The 7259-nt window shown below is 32.0% G+C and overlaps 1 long non-coding RNA gene across 1 annotated transcript; it reads right to left on the reverse strand.

Annotated features, from left to right (window-relative positions):
- Positions 1-271: 271 nt before the first annotated feature.
- On the reverse strand, positions 272-5830 carry LOC132927640 (uncharacterized). Its single transcript, XR_009661772.1, has 3 exons — positions 5382-5830; positions 3566-3782; positions 272-688 (listed from the first exon to the last, which is right to left on the reverse strand). It is a non-coding gene; the product is annotated as an uncharacterized LOC132927640 (long non-coding RNA).
- Between the last annotated feature and the right edge of the window lie 1429 nt (positions 5831-7259).

Here is a 7259-nt window from a genome sequence, read left to right on the forward strand (position 1 = left end):
ATTATAATTATATAAACTTCAGTAAGTCTGGAATATAATGATCATTATTTTTTTTTCATAAAAGATTTGTTTCATGAGCGTTACAAAAACTTTTATAATTGAGTTCAATAACAACTTAAAGTCTACCGAATACCAGGTATTTTACGATGTCTATATACACGAACTTAAAAATCTCACGATATTATCTCATATAGAATGAAAAATGGAAAACATAGAGATTGAAAATATTATGTTCAATATATAGAAACGTATATTTTTACAAATAACTGCACGGTGTATAATATATTATGCCGACATTTACAAAATCCGAAAAAAAAAAAATTTGTAATAAAAATAATAATTTTACATATATAATATTATGAAACACTGTAGGTAAGTTACAAAAAAAAAAGTATAATAATAATAATAATAGGAAAAAAATAATAATAATAATAATAATAATAATATAAAAGCTTATATAAAAAATTTTTTTATCCTGAAAATATAGTCCTTTACAAATTTGGTAGGTATAGGTAAAAAAAAAAAAAATTTGTATTTCATTCCTGTAGAAATTACAGTCAAACTATTGAGTGGTGGACAATCCATTTGACTAGAAATTCAACAGAATCTATTTGCATAATTTTTTTACTTAAAATTTCCAGTTTAAAATATTTTCTATTTGTATTGCAGCCATGATCACGGAAAAAGCCTGTAAACAAATAATTATTATTAATTTATATTCATTTTTAATTGATTTATTGAAATAGACATTTAATATATACAAATATTACGTAAACGTATAATATAAATATCTAAAAATATACAAATTAAGGATAATAAATTCATATTTGAGAGTATTTAAAATTATTATTTATACACTAAAAAATTAAACAAACAATTGAAAGTGCAATTATTCATTTAAAGTAATAATTATAATAATATCTAATAATAATTGTGATTTTAAATATTTCAATCGCTTTCTCAAGTTGTCGTTCAACAATACAGTTAACGTTGTGTTCAGAGTTAAGTGTACCTATAGGTACATATTATATAAGTGCTTGTTGAATTATTTACACATAGGGGGTCACAAATTGACCAGTTATATAATTAGTGTTTCAGTTTTAAAATTATTTTTAAATGAATCACTACTTTAAAAAAATGTTACACAATTTGAGGTAATAAATAATTAAACGTGATTATCTTTTAATTTTAATTTTACTATAAATTCCAGACAACATATTTGTTGTTATCTATGGCGATAAACATAACGTTAAGAACCATTAAAAAAAAAAGATACCTATAGATACGGCTACCTATATATATACATCTATATTTATGCAGATAGGCAAGCTGAATAAAGAAAAAGAGTATATTATTATTTATTTTGTACCTATATGGTTTAACATACAGGTACATATGTATACCTACATAATATGTATTTCATGTATTTATTATGTTAACGGTCATAGAGGTTTGACAAATTATTTATATGTGACAATAATTTGAGACGTCAAAATAACTAAAATATAATTCATAGGTCCAAATAATCAAAACGTCATTATATAATGACTACAGGGTGATGTTTGGCAAAAGAAAGAGTAAATATGCTGACAACAATTGGAACGCGAGTACTAAATACTGAGATCCGACCGCTGCCAACAATTCATTGCTCCCTAGACAATAATAAATTGCATATACTGCATAATAGGTATACCTACACGATATATAAATATACGAAATAATATGCACGAAGATTTTTTACAACGGTTATTATTTAAATGTTTTACAAAAATAACATAAATCCGGAATTCGTTGTACAGACCTCGTACAAAACGCTAGCAAAACATTGTGCCGTATCTAATAATCGCACATCTGTTAAGTGTAAATATTGTATTGTTTGTTCGACAAGATATACCTGTAATGACGTATTATTATTACATATATCGGGTAACTCCTTTAATGTTTTTTTTTTTTCGACAACCGTTTTATAATATTATAATAATAATAAAAAGCAATAGTGTTATTTATTAAAATGTTCGTAAAACATCAACACGCGTAATCATATTATTATTGTGTACAAACGCGCGCGACTTCTTCAAAACGATTTCTTATGTAATTTAACAGTACGATTTCCTCCGCTGCGCTTATCCGATTTGTACAGAGTGCATGCGGAGGATCGAATAAAAAAGTCGATGAGCGATATCGTCAAATCCGGCACACACACACACACACACACACACACACACACTGTAATATTGTAACAACGACGTGTATATTATAATTAATAATAGTAAATGTACGACAAATCGTGTCCGCTATATACTGTATAATATGGACAATAATAATACCGAGTGCGAGAGTGACGACGACGTCCCATACGCAACTATACTACCTGTCGTACCTATAACTTTAATAGGGCCAGCAGATATGGGTTAAAATTATTATTTATTATACGCATTATGAATAATATATATATATCGTCGCGGCGTATTGTAATATACGCGCACACACACACCCGAACAGGTGTACCTATTATCCGCGTGTACGCTTTACCGTTTTGACCCGAAACGGTCCGTTTGTCGTGCACCACATTATTATATATTATAATATTATACAATACGTGAAGGCGAGGTGCGAGCAGCGTCGAGTGTATCGACGGTATCGTAATATTTTAAATTTTTCGCGACGACGAAAGGATTTCGTGATGTGTAATAATAATACGCGACAATTTGTTAGTCCGCCGCCGCCGCCGCGCCGGTCACTCTCTAATTTGTACACATTATATATATTATTATGCTCGTCCTCGCCAAATACTCATTCGTTTAGCTGTAATATGCGTACAATCGGCCAAAAATGAACCACACAAAACGATTAAGAACGCTCGCCCGTACGCACATTACATTGTAGTTCGGCCGAGTCTCCCGGGAACCGCGGCGGTGTTCCGAAGGTCAAAATCGAAAATTGTACAGAACAATATTATCGTCATTGTGATACGATAATGCTTACGATAATTGAACGCCATTTCCGTTACGCCGGTTTAATGTGATCCTAATTACAATATTATATTATTCCTATACAGATTTTCTGTTTAATATCTTACGAGTAAAGTCCAAGTATTATTATATCAAAATTCAAGAGATTTTCATTAATAATCAGACGCGTTCGGTTTAAAAGTAATATAATTATTAGCATAATATATTGTATTAAAATAGTTTGTCGATGACGAATGCCGAACTTACCGCAGTACGTCGTTGAAAAATATATAAAAATTATTACGGATTCGATGAGGGTATAAATGCTACACGCCAACAACGTATGATGAAAAAATACGAATTTACACCCATAGAAAATATAATATGTTGAAAAACATCCTATTTATTTAATTTCCTACCCCCCCCCCATCCACGTTTAACGACCAGATGTGGAGTATCGCAAATTACAATATAATATTTACGAGTAGGCCGCCTTGGGCGTTGTAAGTTATATTAGTGTGTTGTTCCGTTCAATAATCAACACGATTTATCGTTAAATACAATAATACATATTATTATAGTTACACGTAAATATATATATACATTTAACAAACCTGAAAGATGTTTAAGAAGCTTTCACGATTTGTATGCGTTTGATTTCTTTCTTCAACTGTACGTAAGTCACCTCCAACTTGCGCTTTTGAGCGGATATTTCGATTTCAGCGACCTTCTTCTTGAAACGGCTGTTTCTGGCCGCCTCGTTGTTCTTCTGCCTCATCTGATAGTAGTAGTCGGTGGATTTCGACGTGCAGCTCGAAGACATCGTTAATTCTATAACAACGTTAACGTGAATAAAATTGTTCAATATTATAACGCATTAAAAGTCTATATCGAAAAGCGAGTCGACTAAACACGTTGTTTTTGTAATATTTCTTTACAAAATATTATATTATATACTGTCGAGATATCCGAACACGACCATAAGCACTGCACGTGACGTGCCAATGAACCGAAATAATTATCGTCTTATGGTCCAGTGCAGCAGTCATGTCATGTCATGTCATGGCGGTGTCAAAAATTGTCATTAAAAACCCATTACTGAGCTGTGGTCCAGAACCGAATCCCATTGATGTGTCCGGCTATTGAAGCATAGACATTTCCTAATTTCCAAGCGTAAAATACAACACGTGTCTTTGTGTGGTATGTTTTTTTCAGCCATTCTAAGAATTGTTTGTTTTCAAAGATGACAAATAATGTATATGTTATATATTATAGAGGTTTAATTTATGAAATATATTCTTGCAAACGTTTTGTGGAAACAACAATACGACATTGGTTGGAAAACGGGTACTCGAAAAATGGTTAAAAAACATTTTCAGAAAATCTTTATAGTTTAAACAAAAGGTTTAACCTTATAGACTACTATTGGTGTAGTTTATTTCGATTGACATTTCTGAACATTTTACGTTGACAGATAAACTTGGCACGCGGCTCGAAAACAATACGCACATTTAGGCCAAGGGAAATACCGAAGAGAACGATAATGATCGCGAATCATATGGATTGCAATTTCGTGAAAACAGAGGGGCTACAGACGATTTTATTTTCGATTTAAAAATTTCGTCACACATTGTTTATCAAAAACAAAGTTGCAAAATCATAACAAAGCTGTTACGTAGACAATTTAATATTTTTACCCTTTCGTGATGGTTGTGTACAGCAGTAACCACGAACACGAACACGTTTGTATACATTCGAATGTATCATATAAAAATGCTTCGATGTGAAATAAATACGTTTAAAGCTCACTATAATAACTAAATTTCACACCACGTAATTTTATATTATAATAATTACTTAAAACGTATATATCATAATATTATTAATTAGTATTAATTAAAAGCTTATCTAGTAGGCATACTGCGTAATACTTAAATAAACAATCACACACTTATATTTAACATAATATAAAGTAATGCTTTTTCATTGCAATATATTACTACTTTATTAATATAATAATAATAACGCTGCATATTACTTAAACATTTTTTTTAAATTATTTATCTGCAATCAAGATGTAGTTTTTCAGGTTAAAATAAAATTAGTATTATAATAGATCTAAAATTATCACGGATGGCAATGATTACATTATATTCAAAAAATATTATAAAAGTACATATTTTCGGAGAATTTGTGAAATTCCAACGACACAAACGGATAAACGTGCTTAAAAAAAAATTCAAATACGCGTAATAATAAGTATACCTATTTCTAAAATAATAATTATCATTTTATTAAGATTTAAATATTACACGTCGATAAGCGCAATGTTTTGGAAGGCGGTTAAATTAGCGCAGCGCACACGACACGATAAACACATTAACGAAGACCGTAAAAACGTCATAATATAATAATGCAGATAATAATTACCTCGTTAGTACAGGCGGAGATCAATCTGAAGTGAATCGATTCGGTGATCGGGAACCTGAGATGGCACGACTGGGGTGATACAGATGACCAGTTGTAGTTGGAGTGCTTTGTCGTCGCTGCTGCCGTGTGGGTAGTGTGGATACTTGGACGGGTCCTCCGTGACGGTGTGTTGCGGTTTCGACAATAAACTGTCAAGCAGAGATCTCCGGCTTATATATGGTCGTCGGACGCGGACGTCGTAACTGAGCCTTTGCCCAAAAATCGCATTATCATCCCTTCCGAGTGCGATCGCTCCACCCTTTCTCGCAAACCGGTACCTACCAGTCCGGAGCGATCGTCGAATCGCGTAGAGAGACGATATCGTCGCGGAAACGATTATCAAACATTATTGTGTTTGGCCACGCCGACCTTTTCTTCTCTCTCAGCTCTTCCCCTCTCCACTAGCCCACTCACCCACACAAACACACACACGCACACACGCACACACGCACACAGTCCCTCGCTTTGTCACTCTATTTTTGCGTCGTTCGTGAAAATCGAATTCCATATATCGGTGGCGGCACAGTGTACAATAATAATATATATATATATGTGTGTAGGTAGGTATATATAGTAGTCTGTCGTCCATAACAACAATTGACAATATAATATTATATTTTTATATTATCATCACTTGCAGCGCGGCGACGGGGTTGTTCACAGCAGAACGGACGGCTTAATTTAGCGCCGAAACTACAACTGCTGTGACGAAAACGCCGACCACCGCAGTGGTTCATGCCGTTATTACTGCGGTGACGTGTCGCATGCATTGTACACATTATTTTATACGACCGGATACATTGATATTGTGTGGAATAAAATATGTTATTGTAATTGTGCCATTAGGCTCGCGGAATACGGTCGGAAACGGATTAACACACGTTAATTTTAGGACGGGATCTACATACCTATATTTAAAAAAATAATAATAAAATCATATTTGTATATTTACATAACTCGCTAATAACAATCACTTGCACCCGCTAATCCCGATGCTCGTGATTTAATATTTCGGAAACTACATATATATTATTCTACGATTTGCTACTCAAAATACAGCTTCTGTATATAAGACATTTCCATAATTTCGTTTGTGATAAACATGACATAAAGTACATTTAAACAAATACGTCATAAAAAAAAAAATATATTTAAATTAAATTTATTTCCGTTCATTGTTGTGTATAAAATACTCTATATTATCTTAGATTCAAATTGTGGTTAAAATTATATGTGCTAAATAGTACAGTACTACAGTCGGTTTAGAGGTAATTTTTTTTTTTTTTTATCAACTATAATAAGTAAACAATTTTCATTATATGATTTGTTTTTTAATCATATTCAAAATTTCATAATAGGAAATCGGAAAAAAGTCGTTTTATTATTACTACGCTGTACCAAAATCATCGAATTAGGATTTTTTTTTTTTGTTCAAAGACGAAAGCATAAGTGCGCTAAATAGGTACTAGATAGGTATATAATAATATTATAGTTTATCGTCAATTATTACCAATCATCGTAATGGCGACATGTATCTTTATAAGATGCAAAGATGTGTGATGCAATAATGTATAATATTAAGTAATGCGATACACCTAGTTCAATTAAAATATACCTTTCATTGTATACGTCTCGTCCGAACCGTTCGCTAAATCCAAAATATGTTTTAGTGACACTCGTATAACATTTTATGATTACAATTTTAAACGTATAGTAAAGTTTGAGTTTATTTTCTAAAAACTCCATATATATATTAATAACCAGCCGTGTTCCCATGCCGCGTGGCCAGAAACGACACTTAACTTGTTGGCCGACGTCCATTTCGGTAAAAATGTACAA

This window comes from Rhopalosiphum padi, chromosome 3, assembly GCF_020882245.1.
Source record: "Rhopalosiphum padi isolate XX-2018 chromosome 3, ASM2088224v1, whole genome shotgun sequence".
Classification (NCBI taxonomy): domain Eukaryota; kingdom Metazoa; phylum Arthropoda; class Insecta; order Hemiptera; family Aphididae; genus Rhopalosiphum; species Rhopalosiphum padi.